This window comes from Protopterus annectens, chromosome 1.part0 (genome assembly GCF_019279795.1).
Source record: "Protopterus annectens isolate FY-2018-M chromosome 1.part0, PAN1.0, whole genome shotgun sequence".
NCBI classification, from domain to species: domain Eukaryota; kingdom Metazoa; phylum Chordata; order Ceratodontiformes; family Protopteridae; genus Protopterus; species Protopterus annectens.
The window spans coordinates 851,108,638-851,135,499 of record NC_056725.1 but is presented as its reverse complement, the minus strand read 5'-3'; the positions used below and the strand labels follow the sequence as shown (position 1 = coordinate 851,135,499).

At 40.1% G+C, this 26,862-nt stretch overlaps 1 protein-coding gene across 1 annotated transcript in view; it reads right to left on the bottom strand.

Annotated features, from left to right (window-relative positions):
- Positions 1–26,862, bottom strand: part of SNX9 (sorting nexin 9) — a 1,114,799-nt gene that overhangs the window by 606,601 nt on the left and 481,336 nt on the right. The gene's annotated exons all lie outside the window — the stretch shown is intronic.

Here is a 26,862-nt window from a genome sequence, read left to right as displayed (position 1 = left end):
AGGGCGGCAATGTAAGCTTTTCCAGAACAAAGTTGAGATCCCAAGTAGGTGTTGGAGCTCTCCTTGGTGGTCTTAAGTTCTTAGCCCCTCTGAGGTACTGTCTTAAGAGTGGATGTGAGAATAAAGGAGGATCCGTGCTGTAATGAGCTGAAATTGCTGAGGCGTGGATCTTAATAGATGAAAAGGAAAGTCCTTTGTGTAACATCTCAGTTAAATATTGTAGAATCTGAGGGATGTTTGGATCAAGGGGATTTAGGCCTTTAGCCTGGTTCCAGGTGCAAAATCTTTTCCATTTGTCTAAATAGGTTTTCCTGGTGCTGGGCCTCCTGGCCTCCAGAATGACATCCATAACCGCTTTGGATAAAGGTGTTGGCTGGTTGTTTAGGTAATTTGCCATGCAGCCAGGTTTAAAGTCTTGAGCTGGCTGTGTAGAATCTGATTGACTCGCTGGGTGAGCAGGTGAGGAATTTGTGGCAAAATCCATGGTGGGCCTTGGGCCATGTTCCTTAAAATTGGATACCAATGCTGGTGTGGCCAGTCTGGTGCAACGAGTATCATTTGTGGCCTCTCTAATCTGACTTTCAGCAGTACCTTTGCTAGAAGAGGCAGTGGAGGGAAGGCATTCACTGTTAATATTTTCCAATTGAATGAGAGGGCATCCATTTTCCAAGCTAGTGGATGGAAGGTCCTTGTGCAAAATTTTTGAAGTTGGTGGTTGTGGGGGCTTGCAAACAGATCTATGTCTGGGCATCCCCATCTTTGAGCTATCATTGCAAATACTTGTGGATCTAGTTTCCATTCTTGTGGATCCATGATGTTTCTGCTTAGGTCGTCTGCCAATGTGTTTTTCTTTCCTGGCAGGAATTGTGCTTGTAATTGAACCTGGTAAGATAGTGCAGTGTTCCACAAGGTCATTGCTTGCCTGCATAGAGGGTAGGAATGTGTGCCCCCTTGCTTGTTTATGTACCACATGACTGTGGTATTGTCCGTCTTTATTATTAGTTGTCCTGGGTGTAGAAGGTCCTTGAAAGCTGTTAGGGCATTCTGTACTGCTAGCATTTCTTTTTGATTGATATGCAGATGCCTCTGATCTGTAGTCCATTTGCCCTGAATGCACTGCCCTGCCATGTGTGCTCCCCAGGCATAGTCCGATGCATCTGTTGTCACTGTTTGCCTGGCTGTGGGTAAGGTGAAAGGCTGACCCTTGTTGAGGTGACATACCTGTGCCCACCATAGAAACTCCTGTTGAAGGCAGGGAATGAGTGGTATCATTGTTTCCAAGCTGTGGCTATGCCGAGTCCATACACTTTTCAGGTACCATTGTAATGTCCTCATATGCAGTTTTGCAAATGGTAACAGTAGTATGCAAGATGCAAGATGCCATGAATCCCAAGGCCTGCAGAATTTTTCTTGCAGGGAGTTGGGTCTTTGTTGCCATTATTTTGAAATATTGAAACAGCTGTCGTTGCTTGTCTGGCGTGAGATAAGCCATCTGGGCCATTGTATTCAAGCTGGCACCCAGGAATATTATGTTTTGTGAGGGCACTAGTTTTGATTTCTTTTCGTTTACTGTGTACCCTAGGCAACTTAGAAGGTGTTTGACAAATGCCAGATGCTTTAAAAGAATGTCCTTGCTTTCTGCTTGAATAAGGCAGTCGTCCAGGTATGGGTATATTTGAATTCCTCTTTGTTTGCAGTATGCAATTACTGGTGCCAGGCATTTTGTGAAGACCCTGGGCATGGTAGATAAGCCAAAGGGCAGTGCAGAGAATTGATAATGCGTTGAACCTGCAATGAAGCAGAGGTATCTTCTGCAATTTTGTCTGATAGGGACATGCAGGTATGCCTCCTTGAGGTCCAAAGTGACTAGCCAAGCATTCTTGCCCAGCATGGGAAGAAGCTGCTGTAGTGTTAGCATTTTGAATTACGGTACTTGCAGATAGGTGCTCAGAATTGAAAGATCCAGAATGGGTCTCCATGCCTTGTCCTTTCTTGGGACTAGGAAGAGTCTTGAGTAAAATCCTTGTCCTTGCTTCTGTGTAGGTACCTGTTGAATGGCTCTCATGTTCATGAGAGCTGTAATTTGTTTTTGTGCCTCTGCCCATTGATTTGGTGGCAGGTTTGGCATTCCTTTGATCCTTGGTAAGGTATGAAAGTGGAATCTGTATCCTTGAGAGACAATGTTTAGAACCCATTTGTCTTTTGTGATGATGTGCCAGTTGTCTGCAAAAAAATGCTAGTTTTCCTCCCAAGGGAGTTGCCAGGAGAGATTTGCTTGGTAGTTTGAGGATAGAGTCATTGTGTTTGTCTTCTGCTAGATTGGGGCCTGTCTTCTCCTCCTTTCTGGGTAGCAGAACCCCATTGACAAGGTTTGTAAGGGCCCTGTGACTGACCTCTGCCCCTTGGGCGTCTGTATTTGCCCCTCCGTGATCTGTCTGAAGCGGGAAAAGACCAGTTTTTTGTTGGCCAATTTCTGCTGAAGTGAGGGGGTTGTACCTGCAAAAAATCCTTGACCTTTTGCATAGACTTTGCCATATCCTCCATTTTCTTTAAAACTTCTTCTGCTTTGACACCAAATAATACATCCTGTTGTAAAGGTGCATCCAATAATTTTGCTTTAACATGGTCAGGGAGGGTTTGTTCTTTTAACCAAGCACGTCTACGTATGACAGAGCCACTAACAGCTGCTCTACAGGAAGCTTCCAATGAATCAAATCCGCATTGTAAAGCAGGTTTGCCCACCTGTTCAGCTGCATGCAACAGATCCTGCATTTCCTTGAATTCAGGCTGTTCAGAATGTGTGCTCATTTTTTGTTTTAACTGAGACATTAGGAATTGTTGATATTTCAACATGTGAAACTGGCAATTTAATGCTCTCATAGCCAGAGTTGCTGAGGTGTATATTTTCTTTCCCCATCTATCTAGGGCTCTGGAATCCCTTTCAGAGGGCACAGGATTTTTAGCCATAGAAGCTTTTGCTCCCTTAGGACCCTGGGAAATTGTTTCTGGGTCAGCTACAGGGCTTTTATAAAGGAATTTGTGTGAGTCAGGTACTCTGTAGTATCTGTCTGGTTTGGCTGGAGCAGGAGGTAGAGAGTCTGGATTTAAACTAGACTCCAAATAAACATCATCCACAATATCTAAAACAGGAGGGATAGCAAGAGGTCTGTGCTGGGGTAGTAAAAGGAACTCTCGGAGCCTTTTCTTAGAATCTGAGTAATCCTGGCCTTCCCAGTGGAAATGTTCCCTCATAGTATGTAAAGTTTCCCACAAAGAGTAGTCTTCAGTGGGAGATGCTGAGGGAATACAGTCTTCAGCATCAGAATCTTCATAAGGTGGAAAAGTGTAATCCTGTTCCTCAGAAGAATCTGAGGAGAGAGAAACTTGGTCAGAGGATGTATAATCCTCCTCTTGTCTTGGTCTTTTATCAGGAGGGAGATGGGGACCCCTGATAAGGGTAATCAAATCTTCAGCCATCTTAAGCATCTGTTTCTTAGGCATGGGGCCTTGAACTGTAGACTGATGTACAGTTTTCTTAGGTTTTAAAGGAGTTTTTAAGCTTAGCATAAGATTTAATGGTGAGTGTAGCCGGTCTGAAAACACCTTCTGCAACCGAAGGCGTTTCCACTGCACCGGTGTCTAGTTCTGCTCTGGTGTCAGTAGATGGCTGCGTCGGCCTAGTAGACTCCGCTTGGGAATCTGCAGCTGTCTGGGGTTCCAGTTCTGCGGTCGTCAGGGGCTGTGTAGGCGCCCCACTGAAAACTGGAGAACAGGTGACAGGCCCAGCTGAGGCCTCGGGGTCTGGCTTATTCCTAGGCTGCTGTCCTTATCCTTGCGTTTTTTATGAATGGCGGTCGTCGGCTGCTCCGATGGCATGATACAATTAAATTTCCTACCAAAGTAATGCCGTGCAAAGTCAAAACGGCGTTTGATAGTTCGTTTATTAAACCTAGCGCAAAACCGACAACTTGTGACGTCGTGGTCTGGGCCTAGGCAAGGAATACAAAAGGAGTGGAAATCCTTATGAGGTATTTGCTTCCCACAAGAAATGCAATTGTAACTTTTTCTTATTGAAGACTTCGGACTGAAATTCAAAATGAAAATCTCGGGTGTAGGCCGACCGGCACTTGCAACTGCTTCTGCTTCGGGCACCGCGCGGCAAGAAAGACTGAAGAAAATGGCGTTGGATGCCACTTATATACCCCTGGCACACTGACGTCAGGGAAGAAGGGACAGCAACCAACGCCGGAAATAAGACTTTGGAATTCGGGCCAACTGCAGGACCACCTGACAGCAGGATAACTCAAGTGTGATGACTGCAGCAGGGTAACATGATGAACATCTTCATGCTGTGACTGATCAATTTAATCCCTCTGTAGTTACTACAGCTCTGCACATCACCCTTATTTTTAAAAATCGGTACCAAAACACTTTCTCCATTCCTCAGGCATCCTCTCACTTTCTAAGATTTCATTAAACAATCTGGTTAAAACTCCACTGCCATTTCACCTAAACACCTCCATGCTTCCACAAGTCTGTCATCTGGGCCAACAGCCTTTCTATTATTCATTCTCTTCATAGCTATCCTTACTTCCTCCTTGCTAATCCATTGTACTTCATGATTCACTACATCCCTACATCATCCAACCCTCTCTCCCTCTCATTCTCTTCATTCATCAATCCCTCAAAGTACTCTTTCCATCTCAACACACTCTCCTCGCTTGTGAGTATGTTTCCCTCATTATCCTTTATCACCTTTACCTGCTGCACATTTTTCCTAGCTTGCTCCCCCTGTCTAGCCAATCGGTACAGGTCTTTTTCTCCCTCCTTATAGTGTCCAACCTTTCATACCACTCTTCTTATGTCTTATCCTTAGCCTTCACCACCTCTCTCTTTGTCATGCCCCTCATCTCCTTATACTCCTGTCTACTTTCTACATCTCTCTGACAATTCCACTTCTTCTTTGCCAACCTCTTTGCCTGTATACTCTTCTGTACATCCTCATTCCACCACCATGTCTACTTGTCGTCCTTCCTCTGTCCCGATGTGATACCAAGCACCTTTCTAGCCGTCTCCCTTACTAGCTCTGCTGTAGTTACCCAGCTATTTGGTAACTCTTCACTGCCACCCAGTGCCTGTCTTAACTCATTCATGAACTCCACCTCACAATTACCCTTTTTCAATTTCCACCATTTGATCCTTGGTGCTGCCCTCACACTCCTCCTCCGCTTCTTGATCACCAACGTTATCCTACAAACCACCATCCTATGCTGCCTAACTACACTTTCTCTGGTCATCACTTTACAGTCTCCAATCTCCTTCAAACTGGCCCTCCTACACAAGATATAATCCACCTGTGTGCATCTTCCTCCACTCTTGTGTGTCACCCTATGCTCCTCCCTCTTGTTAAAATACGTATTCAACACGGCCATGTCCATCCTTTTCGCAAAATCCACTACCATCTGACCTTCTGCAGTCCTTTGTTTAACACCATACCTACCCATCACTTCCTCATCCCCTCTGTTCCCTTCACCAACATGCCCACTGAAATCTGCTCCAATCACCACTCTCTCACCCTTGGGTACAGTCATCATCACTTCATCCAATTCACTCCAAAATGTTTCTTTCTCATCCACTGCACACTCAACTTGTGGAGCATATGCACTAACAACATTCATCATTACACCATCAATTTCCAGCTTCATAAATTACTCTTAAAATATTATTTCATCTCAAGAATGGGCTTACATGGAATGCGGCCATTGAGACCTGGTGGGGTTGCTGCATCCAAGTACAATTGCCACCAAACTTCTTTAAAACTCAATAAGGTTTTATGGTCACCTCCCCTAGGATCAATTTTGATAGTATCCAAAATGGCAAATTTAAATGTGTGTATCATCCTTCTTCTCAATATGCCTATATAAGGAGTTGGTGGTATCTTTCCTTCTAATATTGTACAAATGGTCGTAAATTGGACCTAACCAAGAGGATTACTGGCCTCAAACAGTTGCCCTATGCAGCATGATTGAAAAAGCTAAGACTGTTCTCTGTTGCATACAGCTTTCTCATAGGTGATCTCTGTCTAACGTACAGAGCCATGTCCAACCTAGAATTGATGAACATGCTCCATCTTAGCAAAACCAAATCTACTCGAGCTACACGCTCTAGGGATATAAACCTCAACACAACAATGAATAGAACATTCTGGAGGGATAGATTCCCTTCGCAGAGACTTCCCTTACTATGGAACAGGGTCCCGATCTATATAAGACAGAGCCCCTCACTATCACTCTTCAAGAGGAACCTTGATGAGTGGATGGGTAACAAAGTTCACACCGGGGATCACACCAACAGCACTACTAGATAGGGGCCAAGGGTGCTAGCTGCTAGTACAAGGGTCTAGGGAACTACTAAAGGGGCGGTGAATACCGCACAATATGGCTGGGCTAATATATGCCTTCGGGCAGATAGCCCAGTACCAACCTATGAACCTATAAATACGTTTTCTAAAACATCTCTGTCTTGCCTATATAATAACTTGCACATGTACTACACTTAGCCATATATATATATATATATATATATATATATATATATATATATATATATAAGCATTTTTGTATTACAATTTCCTTGCTTAAATTTGACTAATGTCTTAAGTCCATTATTAATAATTATTTTATCTTTATCCAATATATACTTACATTGATTACATGCGCCACATTTAGTAGTGTGTGTTTTAGATCCTTTTTTATGGCGGTTGCTCCTACAGGATGTTGTTCCAAATAACTCCTGATATTCCGTCCTATTTTGAAAACAAAACTAGGTTTTGTGCCCATAATATCTAATAATGTGGGATCTCCAGATATCAAATACCAATAATTATACAATATACTGGTCACATCATTTGCTACTAAACTATACTGTAATATAAAAGAGCTTTGATGTTGACCTACGGCAATGTCCTTAGTAGCGTGTCCAACATTTTGAACCTGTTTGTTCAATACACTAGCTCCTAATAGAGGTTTATATTTGATTCCCCATTCCTGTATAACATATTGTTCTACATTTTGCATCATTTCCTGTGGATATCCTCTTTCTTGAAATAATTCAGTTATAAATTTGATTTCATCCACTATGTTGTTAAAATCAGACGTCATACGTGCACAGCCTGAATGCATTGTCCTTTAAATATGTTGTATTTAACTTTGTCTGGATGACAACTACTGTATTCCAAATAATCATTAGAAAACGTACTTTTCCAATATTTTTTGATTTCAACCTTCCTTCCTGATATATATATAAGTATCAAGATATGCTAAGCCATCATAACTGTGTGAATATGTAAATTTAAGAAATTCACTACTGTTGTTAAGGAATTGTATAAAAGCTTGAAATTTTTCCATATCATCCCATAATATATATATGTCATCCAAGAATCTTGAATAGTGCTTGATACTCTTGAAAAATACACTATGGAATAAATGGGATTCCTCCCAATCTAGCATGACCAGGTTGGCAAATATGTGAGTAGAAGCTGCTCCCATAGCTACCCCCCTGGTCTGCCTGAAATGCTCCCCCTCAAAATAGATGAAATTATTGTCAAGCACAATGGACATGCATTCGGAAATTAAGCATACTTCATCCCAACCGAAGTTGGTGTGTTTGGTGATGCTGTTACTAAAAGCTTCTAACCCTGCTAGTTTAGGGATGCATGAAAAAAGGTCAATAACATCTATGGTGACAAACATAAATCCTTCCTTCCACGCATCGATGGGATAGGTGCTCAAGAACTCCCATGAGTCTTTCACCATATGAGGTATCATGTTGTAAATATGTTTTAACTACGTATCAATTAATTTTCCTATAGGAAAGATTTTTGATTTGCTACCAGATACGATAGGTCGAAAAGGGGGGTCATGTACATCTTTATGCACATTGGGTATGCCCACTAATGTGGCTAGTCTAGGATGTTTTACTTTCAAATAATTGTAGATTTCACTGGTAATACGACCATCAATTTGAAATTCTTCTATATACGAGTCTATTCCATGATAGGCAATATTAATCTCGTTGATGGAAATAGGTTCATAATTACCTGAAAAATGGAGAATGTCATACATTTTTTTAATATATTCTATACAGTCATATATAACTACCCCTCCCCCTTTATCCGGCTTCATCACCCTGATGTTTGTATCCATTTGTAATTCTCTTAATGTCTTCCCTTCTTTCTCCTTTAATTGTGTATATAGTTGTAAGAGGATATGATAGTATATTTATATGTTTTTTACAAATATAGTTAGATTTACATGTGTTTAGAATAGGTTATTATTGAGTACAAGTACTTAATACTTTTATATAAAGAGTCTCAATATAAGTAAAGTGCTTTTTTAGTTAGATAGGGTTCAACATACACTTGGAAAAATCATTATATGGATGTAGTAGTTAAATAATTGAATAATTTAATTGTTAGGTATTATTTGTATGTAATGTTTTTGCATGAATACGGCAGACTTGACCGGATAGCTGGTCCCGATATTAATGCAGGTATCGCTTTAAAAATGCAAAAGCTTTTGGCGCCAATTTCTAAAATAAAAATTGAATTCAATGTTATTAATGTGTTCTGAAGAAGCCTACTATGCTGTGGGTGAAAGCGCTTAACCTTTTAGAGTGAATACGCATGTGGTTTTATTTGTTATGGTGGAATAAACATTTTATACGGAACTAGAGGTGGTCGTACACTTATTGGTGATTCTGAGACTGTTGCTCCATTTTTTGTCGTTGCTCCATTTTTTGTCTTTTTCTGACATCGGTTAGAGCAAGAAAAAAGGATCCCAATGGGGTACTTAGCTTTAGAAGACTTCAGGATTATTCAATTCGTACACAAAAATTCAGGTAGCGGCCGGCACTTACGAACTACTTCTGCTTCGGGCTCATTGGCAAGAAAGACTGATGTAATGGCGTCGGCTAGCTATTTTTACACCACTGATGACCTGACGTCAGTCATGGAGCGACAGCATCTGAAGCAGAAATACTAAGTCTCTGGTATTCGGGCCGACTGAGGGCTACCTGCAGGCAGATAACCCAAGTGTGATGACCAACAGTGAAACACGAAGAACATCATATGCATGGCTCCATGTATGCAAAAAAGTCCAGAAGGTATGGGATTTTTACTTTGAAGTGTTATATAGGTGTTTTTATACCCCAAACAAGCTTCAAATAATTTTTCCTCAGGTAGATAGTAAATATTGGAGGTGTAATGGGGAAGAAATAGTTAACATACATGGAGCCACCCCTTATTACCATTCCCTTTCCTATCATCCTTATACAAACTGGTGATAAGCCAATTAAGATATATAATCACTGCACCTGAAAAAGTCATCACCCAACACAATGTTACTAACTTCATTGCTACCCCTTACGCTTAATTCCAGATCTCCTCACCTTGTATGAAAATCAGTTCTACCTAGGATTTCATTACCCAAAATGCCAAACCACCACCCCAACAGTCAAATTTAAAAGACCATTTAATAAGTTGCCCAATATCCAATCCCATAACCTGTACAAACTATCAAGCTACCAACGCAAGATACATTAGCTCCAAATCCAAATACTACCAAAAACTAATCTTAAGCTCACACTATAACCTCACAGTGGATGGTGGCATCCATCCCAACCCTGCCCCTTTCTCTCCTGAGAGACCTAACTCCTGCACTAGTAACTCCACCAAAACAACATCAATAACTAAGCCCTCCAACTCCCTCCTGGCCCGTCACCTATACATCAGAAGCTTAAACAACAAGGTACATGACCTGCATGCCCTCTTAGCCGTTCACTCCCCTGACATACTCTGTCCAACCGAAACCTGGCTAAAACCATCAGCTTCAAACAATGAAGTATCACCACCTGGGTATAACATACTTAGGCTAGACTGCACTACCAGGAAGGGAGGTGGGGTAGTTGTACTCTACAAATCTAATCTTAATGTTACTATGGACTCCATACTACCACCCCAAGTTAACGCAGAGATTCTTTGTACTAAATTTCAAATTAATAAAAATAAATGTATAAATATTGTCTGTATGTATATTCCTCCAGGGAACAATGCAACTACACTAGAAGGCATCCTCAACTGGTTATCTAGTACCTACCCAGAAGACACCATAGTACTTGGAGATTGTAACAGAGTGGAACACCTGTTCCCCAGAATCTCCAATCACCCATGTAAACCTATATGAGTTTACACAAATCATATCCACCCCTACCAGGATAGGTAAACCTAATCATAAAGAAAGTGTACTAGAGTGGATACTTATCAATAGCCCTCTCCAACTGTGCATGTCAGGGACCCTCCTTAATGACATAAGTGATCACTTTCTTACCTATATAATTAAGCATAAATCCATTAACCCCCACCAGCCCATCCTCAGAACAATAAGAAGCAATAAGAACTTTAACCCTACCAAATTCCAAAATGAACTCAAATCATGCAATTGGTCAGTCCTAAAACATTTGCCGCAGGATAAAGCTGTTGCCTACTTTAATAACAAATTCCTTGCTATCCTAGATTCTCATGCTTCTGCTCGCTCCACTAGAATAAAAACAAAAGTTGCACCATGGCTCTCAAGATAAATCAAAACTCACCCTCAGAAACAAAGCATGGACCCTATGGCATACCACAAAAGACCCCCATGACCAAATTAAATATCGGCAGCTTAGGAATGAGACCAAAAAATCCATATCTGCAACAGAAAAATCAAAACAACCCTCAAATGTTCTGGGCAGGTATAAATAAATTAATGTACCCGGGGACAAGCCACCACTCCCACCCCTGCAGCCTCCATTGATAAACCACCTGAGGATGTTGCAAACACTTTCAATTGCTTCTTCAATGAGACTATCCAATCCCTAGCTGCTCTAGCTCTAAATCAGCTATACCAAGTACCCAAACTCTCCTTTAAATTTCAACTGGTTGCCACATCATTTATTCATGCCCTACTCAAAAAATTAAAACCTACTACCCTATCAGCTGATCTCCTCCCTGCTGAAAATCTGCAAAAAGCTGCACCTGCCACTCCCTGCTGAGTATATGCAAAAAGCTGCACCTGCCAGCCATTGCATACCCAATCTCCATTTTAATCAATCTAACTATAGCAGAAGCCACCATCCTCTCCCATCTGGAAAATATCCCACGTAATACCACTCCATAAAGGAGGCAGCTCCACTGAACTGCAATTTCAGACCCATAGCTATATTGTTGCCACTGACTAAAATTATGGAAAAATGCATCCACAGACAACTGCTACACCATCTTATCCAGAACAATCTACTGGCCAACTCTGAGCATGGTTTCAGGCCTCAACACAGCACTACCTCAGCCCTCCTTACCTTCTCCAACACCATAAACAATAATCGGACCAATTATCATCAGCCCTCTTCTTGGATCTCTCCAAGGCGTTCGATATGGTTGATCACCAGCTACTAATCCATACTCTGAAAACAACCTACCTAGATAATCAAGCTTCCCAATGGTTCCAATCTTACCTGAGTGGTAAACAGGCCAACCTATTGCAGAACAAACTATCCAGCCTCCTACCTAACACACTGGGGAGTCCCCAGGGCTCAATACTGGGACCTCTTCTGTTCTCCATTTTTATTAATGACCACTACACTGTCATCCCAGATGCAAACTGCATTTAATATGCGGATGACTCCACTCTGATTTGCTCTGCTACCTCTCAGTCAGATCTGTGGACATTATCCCAGAATACTTTTAACACAGTTGAAGACTGGGTCTCTGATCGTCATTGATTTTAAACCCCAGTAAAACAAAGTTGCTGCTTTTCTCACCCACTAGTCAGTCTATTGCTTTATCCTTCTCCATAAAATCTAAGAATGGCACCACAATCTCCCCAGACTCCAATACCAAACTTCTAGGTGTAACAGCTGACAATAACCTTAACTTTGATTCAATCAAACTATTAAAACCATCAATAAAAAGCTTGGGTCACTATACAAAATCAAACCTTTCCTAACCCCACCCACTAGAACTACCATTGCATGCTCTCATTTGCTATAGACTCTTCTCTAGGCTTCCCCTTTACTCACAAACTTAAGCAAAACTGAACTTAACTATCTAGCTGCTATAATCACATTGCCAGACTTGCCACCGGTATGCCTTACAGGACATACCACTGTAACAACCAGATTTGCCCTACAGGACCCACCACTGTTAACCAGATTTGCCACCGGTATGCCCTACTAGACACACCACTGTAAAAACCTAAACATCTTGGGTGGTAAGAACTGCCTTGCCTAATTCAGTACAACCAGCTAATAGTGACATATAAAAGTACTCAACCAACATGAAAATACTCCTGCACTCAAAAGTATTATTTACCCCTTATAGCAACCTCAAAACACATCAGTCTTCTAACAGACTACTAGTCCAAACTGTCAAAACCAACAATTCAGCTAGTTTCTCTCTGTTTGCCAACTCTGTTGGTAAAATTTGGAAAACACTTCCTGCTGACATTACTCCCTAAGTCAATTCAAGAAAAGGCTAAAACAGTATTTTGCATCACATTGACTATTGTCCTTGTTCCAAACCAGACTAGAACTCTATATATTACTGCGTGCTAATATTTTCATTTGGTACTCAATTGAATTGCAATTTCTAGGTCTTTTCCTTATTAAATCTTAATTCACGTGATATTGTATAAACTGCTTATCTGAAAGAGTCTGTGTTTAACACGTATTATCCAATGTGAAATTGTATAAATTGCTTATCTGAAAGAGTCTGTAACTGTACTTAACATGTATTATCCAATATCTTATGTTTGCACCTTGGAGCTTTTCTTCCCGGGCCTTCGCTGAAAATGGACATGTACCCAGTCAGACTATCCCGGTATGCAAAATAAAATAAAAAGTGCAAACATGTTTTTAAGAGTACAATGAGTTGGCAGACTTTAAAAATTCCCAACAGAGTACTTTGTCAGAAACATTCAGAAAGCAAGTAGCTGTAACTAAAGAAACTATGTTTGGGGGATGGAATACAGATCTGAAGTGTGTTGACATAGTAAGGCCGTAAGTTTAATTCTGCTGACTGCCAAAAACAATTGGAAAATGGAAATCAAAGTCTAAACCAACTGTATTTGAAGTACCTTACATTGAGAAAAAGGGAAGGAGCAAATTACATGGAAATAAATGGAAGCTGTGCGAACAGTACATGCAGAAAAATGTTTAGGAAGAGGAGGAGTAGTGAGGTTTAAGGGAAGGCATCAATTCAGCAATTTGTGTAATGTTGGATTGATGAAAGAAAGAAAATATATGTGATGTACATCACTGCTGCAGTAGCCTTAGCTATACGGCTACGTGCCTCAGGAAGACTGTTCCTTGCAAGGGTGTCATTCCGAAGGTTCAACTTAAACCCTAACTGGAAGAGTAAGGTGGAGACCTTCTCTAATGATTACAAAATGCCTTGCTCTGGTGTTTAGAAACAGTCAAGGTGCAGTGGACAGCCCAAAGAGCAATGTAGAGAACTGATATAGTGAACCAGACAACAAATCTTGGATATCTCCTGAAGTGATGAACAAAGGCAATATGATATGCATCCTTTAAGTCCAGGGTCACCATGAAGCAGAAGAGAATGCCCTGTCTGCAAGATGAACATCTTGAACTCGTGGACCTTGATAGAAGTATTCAGAAAGAACAGGCCAAACACCAGTTTCCATGACCGCTCTTTTGGGTTCTAGGGAAATTCAGGAGTAGAAATCTTTCATTCACTCCGAAGGAAGGGGCAGCTCTACGACTCCTCCACAAGTTCAGCATGTGCTGGAGTATAGGAGGTAATGAAAAGCTATGGTCCAGCTAACATTCGAGATGGGGCATCTAGAGGAGAACCTGGGAATGATGACTGCCATATGTCTCGGCATAGTCAAGGTTGTAATGGGGATATCCTTTTTGGGGAAAAGAACACCTCTTGTTAGGTTTAAGAAGCATTATCATCCTGCCATTTCCTACTGCTGCCTTGTTCTTTGTTTGGATGGGACTTGTCTGCCAAACTGTAACCTGCTTACTGGGGGGAACATGTGACTATGGAACATTAAACACACCTTGCAACAGTTAATCTCTTTCATCCCACTGGTTTACGATCTGATTAACTGCAGTACCAAACATGCAATTAGAATCAAGTGAAGCACTCAATCTTATGTTTTTTAACTCATCAGAAAAGTTTTTGACTGTGCAGCCAAGAATACCTCCTTACCACCACTAACATTACTGCTGAGTATTGGCCCCCACCAAGGCACTCTTTAAAGCATGTTTAGACACATGACAAACATTTGAAACAATCTCTTCCTCATAGTCTTTCTGCTCAGCAGGTAACAATGCAACAAACTAGTCTAAACTATACATACACCAACACAAACTCGCACATAAAACACTGGTAGTTAAATACCTTGAACGCTAGCGTTTGACTGTGCCAGCTTCTTTCCCTGAGATTCTGGCCACTTGCCTAGTTTATCTTGAGGGACTAGGATTTATGTTGACATGGTCTTTTTATTGGCAAAAGTCACTGGCGACACACAAGCAGGATCAGCAGACAAGGGGGTTTGGAGGCCAGGCATGGCCAAGCATACCCTGAATTTCTTAAACACTTTTTAGGCAGAGACTCGTTCAGCAGAGGAGAATTGCAAGCTTTCTTAAAAACATTCCCTGATGCTAGGATCAACAGAAAAGGTCACCACACATCCTGGGCTTCACCCTCCAAAAAGTCATATACCCGCTGATCTCTTGAGCAGCCAATGATTGCTCCCAAATCTAGCCAGCCTTTGGGAAAAGGAAGACATCTTCTAGGGTTTCTGAACCGGTTCGCCCGAAGAAGAAACTGGTCAGACTCTGCCCCTTCATAAACCTCCAGTTCCAGACTTCCTTCAAAATGAAAATCCTTATGTGGTTGAACAGGGGTGGGAGCTCCATTGTTACTCATAACCCAGGTATGTACCCTGGAATGAACGGCCTGAATAATAGATCTAGCCATAGCCAACAGCTCAGGGGAAATCACAGAAACTGTTGACCTGCAATGTGGGTGGGTCTTGTTTCTTTTTTTACATAGACCAGACAAACTAATGAGAATCCTTGTGGAGGACACGCATTAACACTGAAAAGATTCTGTACCCCTGACTTTCCCTGCAACTAAAAAGGTTTTATTTCTCCCATACCTAAACCAGGGGTCTAGATTATTAAATCGAACATTCAGAAAAGCTAATATAACTCCGCCGACACAAACGTTGATCCGCAAATCAAGCGAACTACCAAACCATCGAAAATTAAGACATCGAACGCATTACGTCATCAAAAGCGCCATTCAGGCAAGTCAAACCCAACTAAATAAAACTATATTAACAGACGTTTTGCAGGGGGGCAAGCCCCCACACCACCCCTACTTAAATATACCAACTCCAAGACCGCACTACAGTGGAGAAAAGGATAAATGTCCTCATCCCCACAATCACGCTGCTGGCCAACAAATACGTCAGATTTCTTCAGGTTCGATGGTTTGGTAGTTTGCTGAATTTGTAGATCGACGTTTATGTGTTGACAGAGTTGTATTCCCTATTATGGATGTTAGAGTTAATAATATAGACCCAAACCAGGCAATGGTGCAACCCCAGAGGACATGTCTGACAGTCATGTCAAACAGTTGTGGCACTTCCCCCCACACCAGGAGACCTGGAGACAAAAACTGGTGAGTGGCAACAACTTGCCCAAGGCTACTGAGGAGTCTCAAGCCATAGGCAAAGGCATATTTCTTGATGATCATCCAAGTTTTTAGGTGCACAAGTTGTAGATGGTGGGGGGCACTATATCAGAGTCCTTTGAGTCAGGGGCAAAAATATCAATAACGATTGCAGATCTGTCCAGTAAACAATGATCAAATGGCACTTATCTCCCCCTAAATTGCAGTCTTCTGCAGGGATACTATTCTGAACACTGCAGTGACAAAAAAGTCAGTAACGTCATACAGTCCAAAGTATAAAATACATGCAAAAGTCTGCCATTTTTTATAAAAATTAAAAAAGAATCCGAAACGGCATAAAACAGCTTCAGACTAGAAATAAAGCATTAAGGATTTACAAGATAGCTATACACTGATCAACAGCTTAATTTCAGCTCTTCCAGTATGAAAAAGGAAACTGATACATGAGGGCCAGTTATGCTGCCTGTTTACACTAAATCCAGTTATTGGTTAGTAGTTACGCTGACTGGCTGCCAAAGAAGAAACGAAGAGCCTGGAAGAAAATAAATAAAGAAAAAAAAATAGAAAATGTGAAGAGAAAAGACTGAACCGGGAAGAAACTTTCAGCTGTTTAGCAAAAAGCAGTTCAAGCTCCAGCTTTCGTACAAGAGATGGCTTCCAGTAATTTACAGGAAAAAAATAAATCAAATGTGCTCAGAGCTGATTAAAATAATTGAAACACTGAAACAGTACATCAACTCAAACAAAAGGTTGAACTAAGGATAACCTGGACGAGACTAAACAAAAATAATACAAAAACGGAGAAAACTGAAACTTTGTTATATGGATATGAATAATAAGATACAAGCAGTCAAAATGCTTTTAGTCCCTTTAGTCTTATACACACGTCAAGCATATTTTTATCAACCAGAGGAGAAGTTGTGGATAGCAAATAATAGAGAGTTGAAGGACTTTATCTGGGAGGGGAAGACGGCAAGAGGCAAGTGGGATAAGCAGATTCTTCCAGAAGAACAGGGCAGATTGGAATTACCCAATTTGAAGGGGTATTTCACAGCTACACAGTTACAGCTCCCATACATAGCACAAGCAGAAAACTAATTCAAAATGGAAAGGGATAATTTTGGAACGGGGGGAGCTCAAGAACCAAGAACAGATTCGGATTTTGGATTCAGGCCTTTAAGGAGAATAGCAATAATCTTACAGATTATAATATCCATAAAATAGCAGAACGTATTCTAAGAACTAAGGCAACATCGGAATGGAGAAAGGAAATGCTGCCAATAGGGATGACTGCAATTAGGAATATAGACTACAGGCAAGATGGGACTGGAATTTATTGGAGAAAACTGGCAAAGGAACGAAGGTTATTGGGAGCAAATAACTAGGGAAGGAATGATGACAGAATGGGAAGATGCCAAGAATTTATTTGGACTGCAGGTTAGAGATTGATTGCCTTCTCTGTCAAGGATTGATGAGTATAGACAAAGAGAAAGAAATGGGGGGGGGGGGTCATAAGCAAAACACCAGCATTGGTAGAGTTTTTAGTAGAATCTAGAACAGAAGCTGCCATTAAAAAGGGAATAATTAATACAGCATATAAAATATTGCATGATAACTATAAGAATCAATCAGAGAAAGTTAGAAAAGATTGGGAAGAGAGATTGGATAAGCAACTCAAAAAGAAACAATGGGAGTATATATATACATCTCCAAAATATGCAACAAAATCTTGGAAGATTTAGGATTTTTGCTTGGAAATTTTTACATAGATATTTTTATACCTCAAGTAGACTCCAGCGAATTTTTTCTCAGGTAGACAGCAAATGTTGGAGATGTGACAGGGAAGAAAAAATTAATTGTGAACATATTTTCTGGGAGTGCACTGAGTTGGCGGACTTTAAGGATTCCCTGTGGGATGCACTGTCAGAGATACAGGGTAGGCAGATTGGTGCGACAAGGGTCATGATTTTTCTGAGCTATGATACAGAATCGGAATTGCCTAGACATGGTAAGGCCTTGTTGTCTCTAATTATGTTGGCTACCAAAAAAGAAATTACTAGAATAGAAATCAAAATCTAAACCAACTATAGCAGAAGTAGTGAATATAGTGATACAGAAAACAACTGGAATTGAGATCTTCAGAAAAAGGTAGAAGCAAACTACACAGGAAAAAATGGGAATTGTGGGAACAATACATACATGGGGTGGAATGAGGTTTAAAAGAAGGCAGGACTTAAAAGAGCTATGTAATCTTTGACTGAAAAGATTGGGTACATAAGTAATACATAGTGCTTGCAACAGAGTGTGCGTCAGTATGGTTTGTGATGCAAAATGCCTGCAACTAGGATTGTGTTGGTGTGGTTTGTTTTCATTAACATAAATGTATGATGGCTTATGTTGTAAGTGATGGTTTAATAATTTAATAATGATGTTTCTTGTTTAAAGAAAAGGGCACGAATTGAATAATTTATGTAATGTCGCTTAGGTTATATGATATATAGCAATATATGTGAACCATAATGTTTAATTTTAATTTGCAACACAATTTGATTACTTTTATGTAAATATAAATGTGCCTATATCACATGTGATAATTTAATAAAGGTGTTTAAAAAATAACAAAAGGATGGAAAAAATGAAAGACGTTTTAAACAACTATTCATATGAACTGATAAAACTGCAAAAATCAGAAGTCAAAATGAAGACAAGGCTGGCGGAGTATGGGAGAGTTCAAGAAGAGCCATTTATAAAAAAATGGTAGAACTAGAGGACAGAGCATGCAGAGAAAACCCAAGATTTTCTGCTGTACCAGAGAAACTGCAAGGAACAGACTATATTAACTTTATCAAAACACAAATAAGTAGACTTCTACTGCACAGCAGAATTTGTTAACTGAAAGGGAACATTGCGTGTATAACTCCAAACCTACCCATGAGAATGCAGCCAAGACCTGTATTAGTAAAGATGCAATCATACCAGCCAAAAGAGTTGATCCTGATAAATCTCTGGCAGAATGGCAAAGTAGAGTTTGTGGAAAATGATTATTCACTGTGCACCAGGCAGAATAGAAGCAAATTTCTCCCAGCAAACTAGGAATGTCGAGAAGTAGGTGTGAGATTTAACCATCTCTACCCAGCCATCTTCAGAGTATTTTTCCTGGAGGATCAAAGTAATTTTTGACACAGAACAGGCTAAAGGGGAAATACTAATATTGTGCAACAAGGGGGTGAGCCATCAAACATAAGGGGACCCTTTCATTCTTCTGATGGTAAGGCACAGAGAAAGGTTTCCAGTGAAACCTTTCCAATGCTCCAAAGGAAAATGCTTGAGAAAAAAAATAAAAAAAGCAAAGGAGTTGACCAGAAGAATCGGAAGTACCCTGAACCAGAGTCTGGGGTTGGAAGATGGAGATGAACAGGAATACCAAAATCACTGAAATTAGTGAATAAAAGTGAGACTATAAGGCAATATGTGATATGTGAAATATCATATGTGAAATATGGCTTTACAAGAAAAAGTAGCAAAGAAACACTGGATTTTTGTAGACTTTATTAAACGTATGGGACTGACAACCATATGCCACACTTAATACTATTAATATTTAGAAGGACATACTATTAAAGTTTGGAAGGACACTAAAATGAGAAAGAAAAAAAAGGAGGAAAAAGGGATACATAACTAACAATTTTTGTTCTTGACAACGTTTTCATAAAACATTTCATGATACAAATTGCATCTTACATAGTAAAGCATTTTCAACGATTACTGTATGCGATAATGATACTACAGTAAATGAGTACTTTTTGTTTTTTAAGAAATGTAGGCATTGCAATGTAAAAGGAGAATAAAGGCTGGACACCAGCACATTTCAATCAAAAGGCTGTAAGCTTTGGCTGTTATGGTGGAGGATGGGGTATAAGAGTGCACTGATTATATTATATATAGAACTGAAATGTTTTCTTTTACTTTTGCACAAACGAGTGTCTGGATTAATTGGCTTGATCAAACTGCCATTTGTTTTAATGACAGACTATAATGTAATGAATAGTTTAAGCAAATAAATGTTCAGTATTGGTTGACAAGTTTACTGCTGAGGATCTGTAAATTTTGTTCTAGTTTTCATGGAAAAAAGCTGACAAAAGGTGAAGGCAATACATTGCAAGGTCTATACAGTTTAAAGAGAAATGCAAAATTAAAAGGTACAAGGGCAAGCAGCAGAGTAAAAAATAAGCTATGAAATGATTGGAAGTGACTAACAGCATTTTTTCTGATGATCAAATATTTTTATACACTTACTAGAACAGTGCATAATTTAATTTTACTTAAAGATAGCCACTGCATCTTTTATTAAGGCTAAAAGTTATTCTTTTCTGAAAGCATACAAGTTGTTTTTCACATCTAGGAGGAGAATTAAGACAAGATCAGACAGCAATTACTTTAAGTAGGAGCACATGTGCCTTAGCATGCCTTAATTTTAAGCTAACTGATGTCTGTGGGTGTAGCTGTCGATTTGGGACAATTGTTCCCATCAGTAGAGTTTAAACTTAATTATTTGAAGATGTATATAGTTTTATGCGTTTACGTTAATAGGTTATGGGGATGATTTGAAAGTTTTCATTAAAACAAAGTCTTGTAAAACGCGACATAGGTTTAAATTAAGATGGCAAGAAACAACTTCATAAAGGATTGGCTTGCCAAACATTAGTGGGTGCATATAACAAAAAAGCTGTAAACAGACATTTAAAAAAGCTGTCATATGTAATAGGTGATAATAATAACTTACACTAAACATATTTTCAAATGTGAGTGGCCACACAGGCATAGACAAAAAGGTAAGAGTAGTAAATTATAACGTGAAATGTGGAGTGCAAACAACAATGATACAGAAGATGCATACGGAAAGAACTGAGCATGTGAATTAAATAAAGAAAGGATTTCAGGATGAATATTCAGCAGAATATCAGAGACAAAGAAAAAGGGAAGTTCTTATACAAATTGTTACAGGAGCTCCAATAGTAATAGACCTGTGGGAGAAATGGGCTACTGGCAAGGAGTGTAGCATGTATTTATATTACACCTAAAACTATTATGAAGCTTAATAAAATTTGGTGAGAAATGAATAGCTTTCAGTAGGGAATATTACATATAGGTGGGGACTGGAATTTGATTTGCAACAGTGAGGGTGTATCTGGGGGACCTAGAAGGGAAAATATAACAAAAGACGTTAGATTTCTGAAGGAATTTATGACAATAGTTGGTATGGAAGATGTGAATTTAGTAGTAGGAACATGGAGAGAATACTACATATTACTCCCCAAGGCACAATACCTGGACTAGACAGAAATTATATTTCACAGAAATGCGTGCATTTAATTGAAAGCTTTGACACATCCAATAACTATTTCAGATCATGTGTCAATAAGACCCAATATGAAAATGCAGGGTATTGAAGTAACAATGAGACACTGGCACTTCCCCACCTTCCTGTTAAAAAGAGAGGAATTTAAGGAATAAGGAATGGGTAGTGGTAATTATTTGAGAGTTATTAGGGAAGACAGAAAATTCTTCAAAAGTTATACCTAGTCAGTGAAATAAAATAACAAAATCACAAACACCACAGCACTGAGGAGGAAGTCCGACAGCGTAAGAAAGAAAAAATAACAGAAATAAGTCACCATTATATAAAATGCTAGCGGTCGATGTCAGCTGATGCACGCTAGAAGTAGAAGCTAGCATACTTCTCAGAGCACAAACACTGTTCTAGTTGGTAGAAAGAAAACGGCAAAATAAAACACCACACCTACTCCTCTAAACAAAACTTTACTTTAAGTTTGACTTTGTTTTGTTAATAAAGCTGTGTTTTATCCTACTGGAATTGTTGACTGCTATTTCCTGGATTTGGAGCAGTAAAGTGGACTTCATCTGTTAAGTTTTGTTTATTGGCTTTTGTGGCATTTTGCCCAACAGTACTGACTTATTTCAGTGAAATAAAATGAAAGAGGACTTATAATGTGGTACAAAAAGAGAAAGAGATAGTCAAGATGTTAACGAGAAATATTTAGAATGGCTGATAAAAGGTTAAATTATTGTAGAATAAGGGGAATCTTAAAGAATAAAAGGCACAGGTACACAGTCAAAGAGAAAATAAAGGAGTATCTGGAGAATATGCACGAGTTTACAAAGATTGCAGTTAAGCAACTATTTTTTGATAACTCCATAACACAAAAATTCTTAGCATGACTCTGGCAACAGAAAGTAGAAAGGGTTGTTGCCAAACCTAGGGAGCCTATAACAACTAAAATAACCAGAGATCCTGTAGAGGTATTAGAGATATCAGAAAAATTATGCAAACTTGTATAAAGCAGAAGAATGTGGAAATCAAGAAAAAGTACAAATGGAAAATCACTTGTAGAGAACTCTGCAATGCTCTTCCAGTGTTTTAACTGCATCAAGAGTTATCCAAGATGAGAACATTTTCTGGATTAACTGCACTTGTACTTGCTTTATACAGTGATCTCTACTGTTTTTGAGCATTTTTAAATGATTTATTTAATTCTGTAGAAAAATAGTGATTTCTCTACTTGTAGGCTTTTCTAGTCTGTGTTTTCCAATCGCTTTGCAGAAAGGAGAATTAGCCAGGGACTTGGTTATTTGTTGCTTAATCTGCACTTGAGAGCCACTTTTGCTGTGCTTTTACATCAACAGATTCCAGGGTCGGACATCTTGTTGCAGAATGTGATTACCTGATTCAGGAAGCTCAAAGTGTGGTTATCTATTGGCTAGAGGGCATAGGAGTCAGTTTTCAAGCTTTTTTTTTTTTGCTTGGAGCTTTTCACTCAGTTAGCAGTGCCCTGTATAATAGCAAACACCCAGACAATAAAATGTACCCCTAAAAAGTCAGTATTAAATCCGAAACCTGTTAAACAGTTTCATACTGTGCATCAAATAGTACTACTAAATCTTAGCATTAATATCCTATCCTTAACCCCAGAAACTACCCTAGGAGACCCCTGTTGAAACCCAATCCTCAACAGCAAACCCAATTACAGGACCAGAAAAGATGGATATACAGTTTCCAAATGTCTCTGTAGACAGCCTGGAAGATTTGGGCATCCTAAGGCAATGTGGATACTGTCTCGTGTTCTTAGACACCCCGTTAATCATTAAAGAAAACAACGCTGTATGTGAGATGTAAATACACAACTTCCTTGGAGGCAAAAATCTTGCACAGAAATGAGGTTGTCAGGAATACCCACACTACATCACTCACATATACGATTCACGACACACACACACAAATTGTCTTATGCTTAGGCACTTAAAAGAAACCTTACCAAACCTGAAAGATCTCCCAAGTCACCTAATGGCAGCAGTGTTCCTCTGTGATCACTAACACACACACCAAAACAGCACCAAACATCTCACATAAGCCTACACATAATGGTCCCCCACATGCAAAGCCAATATGTCAGGTAATCTTGTCACTATGGATTCCATTGTGCGACACACAGATGCCTACTCCCCAGGCTGGAGAAGTTAATGGTTAGTTGCCCATCTGGAGCAAAGATCTGCAATATCATACACACACTCAAGTTATTGCACCCCAGGTACCAATAGAATTCTTTCATAGTCCATGTGGGTGTAAATAAGACATACCTCACTTGATTATATGAAAACAGGTACATATTCCGAGAGACCCAGGTAGTTATGAGCCTTGCATTGAGCAGTATTCTACATTCACTAAGAATGATGGCACAGCAGAAATGTATAATGACTGATTTTAATAACTGGCTTAGTGTCTGGTGTCATTCCAGGGTGACCCAATATCTGTCAGCATGAGAAAACATGGTCAAAAGACCACACTGCTTTTCCAAGGATAGGAAACTGGCTAAAATTTTATCCACCTCCTTAGAGCCTTTTTTAGGCTATGCAAAAAAAAGACAAAACTACCAACATACTGAAAATAATCTTAGGGTGTTACTTCTCAGACTCCACACCATTCAAGCCTGCCTCACGCTAGAGAAAGACATCTGTGCCACGCCCAAGACTTGGTTTAAGGCCATAAAAAGTACTCCAGAAGTGCAAGACTACTCTGCCTTCCACACATTTAGAACAACAGCGTAGACCAAGGCCAAAGGTGGAAGTGCTTCTATCTATGTTAGCAATATACCTACCCTCCAGATTGGTTAAACAGGATGACACCATGGAGCTCATCCACATGCAGGTCACCACAGGTCAGGTCCTTCACCACATCATGGCTAGCTACAGGTCACCATCTACGCCCCTAGAGTCTACAACTAAACACCCTATTTATGGGTAACTTACTACCCCTTTATAAACTGGGAAACATACTCTACCTCAAACACACAGGTACAATGCTTCCTGTACTATTAACGCAAACACCATGAAATAGATAGCACACACTCCAAAGGATCAAACATACTGGATCCAGTACTTACCAACATGGGAATGCACCCCCCCCCAGCTAATGACCTCACTAGTGACACAAATCTGTCTTATTTGAAGTAAAAAAAAAAAAAAAAAAAATCAACCCAGGAAACCCAGCTAATCCAGTAACAATTAGAAATGATTCAAAGGTAAACTACATCATATTAAGTTGACAGTTTGTCAAAATTCAGGTCTGCCTCATCCCAGAGACCACAGCTACCTATGCAAAATTATTCCGAGTCACTATACAAACATGCGATTGGCTACATAGAGGCTGGCGTACCTACCAGAAACAAACCCAAAACAAAACCCACTGATGCAACCCTCACCTAAGCAAAGTATATAATAAAAGAAGAAAGGGCATGGCCAAAATCAGGAAAAGCACTCCCTTAAAGACAAATGCTCTTTTATACAACTAAACGAGAAACTAAGAGGTCAAATCAAGTCTAACAAGGCAAACGGAGACATCTGGATAGCCTTGAAGGCTAAGGAAAGTTAAAAGGCCTTCTTCAGCTATGCCTGGAACCTTAGAGAAAACACACAACAATGTGCTGAACTGGTGAACAGTACCGCCTACACCGATCAGGGTGACATTGCAAATCTACTGGCTGATAAATTCAGCTCAAACTTCACCCTCACACCCCCCCTCCCACTCCACCAGGTGAACATACTTCCCGCAGCTATCAGCAGGGACCTCATGCCAACAGCACTCACTAAAGCCAAGAGCATCACCTCCACGGGTCTTGACAACATCCCCGGTTGCATCCTGAACAGTCAAACATGACATATCAAGAACACTTGAGGCACTCTTCAGCTATACTTATGCCTCTCAACCTCAAAGCAAGAAATCTGACAAAGCCATCAATATTGGAGGGACAAAGGCCCAAAAATAGAGACACTTTTTAAACACTGCTCTTACAAACTTAGAAAAGTGACAGAACAGGTATTGCGTTAGCATGGATTTTTCTGAGGGGTATGAAGTCTGAAGCTCAATGTCTGTCATTTTCGGAATTCAACCCTCAATGGGTTGCCAATGATTTTTCCAGAAAACCACAACTTTATGAGAAACAGATGAAAAATGTGAGGCAAAAATCTGTATAGTTCAGAGGTATGGCTACAGTATTGAAACTTTCTACATTTCAAGTGAATGCAGGACTGCAACTGCTATTCCATTCCACAAGGGCAGTCCATCAACTGACCCATGGAACTACAGACCCATCAGTATAACAGATCTAATATGCAAAGCCAAGGAATGAATTATCTTGGAAATGATAAATAAGGGCATTGGCAACCAACAGACATTAGAACCATCCCAATTTTGCTTTAAAGGAAGAGCATGCCTAATAAACCTGGTAGACTTCTTTGAGAGGGTCACCAAGGCAAAGGACGTGGGTAAAACACTGCATATACCCTGTACCCTAACCTGGCTAAGGCATTTGATACAATACCCTGCTCAGGCATTGCTAACAAGCTCTCTGGGCTAGTTGTAAACTCTTACATAACCTTCTGGATTGCCAGCTGGCTCACAGAGAGAACCCAAGAAGTCAGGATCAGCAAGACCATCTCCACCAAGGGACTAGTCACCAGTTGAGTACCCCAGGGCTATGTGCTGGGCCTACTCTTGTTTGGCATCTACTTCTCAGAAGTCAATGCTAATGTTAAAGGCCTCTGGCTCACCAACTTGGCAGAGAACTGTAAACTGGGAGCTATTATAGATTCCCCCAAGACACATCTTGCAAGTGGGTTTAACACAGACAAATGACTGCTGAAAAGGCCATGGCCTAAAACATAGTGCGAAAAATCCATTATAATGCCTTTTGTGAAACTGTCAACACAAGTTAATTACTCCATTGAGAAAACACTAAGAGTCAACCCAATATTGGAGGATCTGGGAACATATGTAGACAGCAATCTGGCCTTTAACCAACATGTACCGAAGATAAGAAAACCATTCCATGTTGTCCAACTTGTAGGTAAAGGTACTGCATCCAGGTCCAAGAAAGTTATAGTACCACTATTTAGCCCTTATCAAAACTATCACTGAATACAGTGCCCCCTTTGGTATGCATCTAACCAGACACTTGCAACAGTTGAAATACCCACAAAGGTTTCTCACTAGGATAATTTGGGGCATGAATACCCGGTCCTACACAGATCACCTGAAGGGACCCATCTCTGCTTCTGTATTCAATCTCCTAGAGGCTGCTGAAAGGGGGGGTCTTTTGTTTGACTTACAGGGCTTCCTCAGACCCAGCCCTGATGGATCTGTTGTACATGTGCAAAACAAACATCAGAAACACTAGATCCAGGTATCTGAACTTTACTTTAACAAGCAGAACATGCTTGAGAAACAGATGTGTATCCCAAAGGACCCTTGCACTATGGAATAGGCTCCCCAGAGTTTCATCCCTGACTCTATTCAAACAAAACCTTGACAACTGGATGAGAAACCGTAAATTAACTTCCCCACATCACTTATGAATTGAGGCCATCAATAAGAAAAAGTATTAACCTAACACCCCCACTACACATCCTTAGCTACCTGCCTAACATGTGCCCCCCACCATACATGACACTTGGGACACAAATGGTTTGAAGTGGATGGCTAGGCTGGTAAGGACCCCAACGGTTATTAGCCTAACAACCTATGA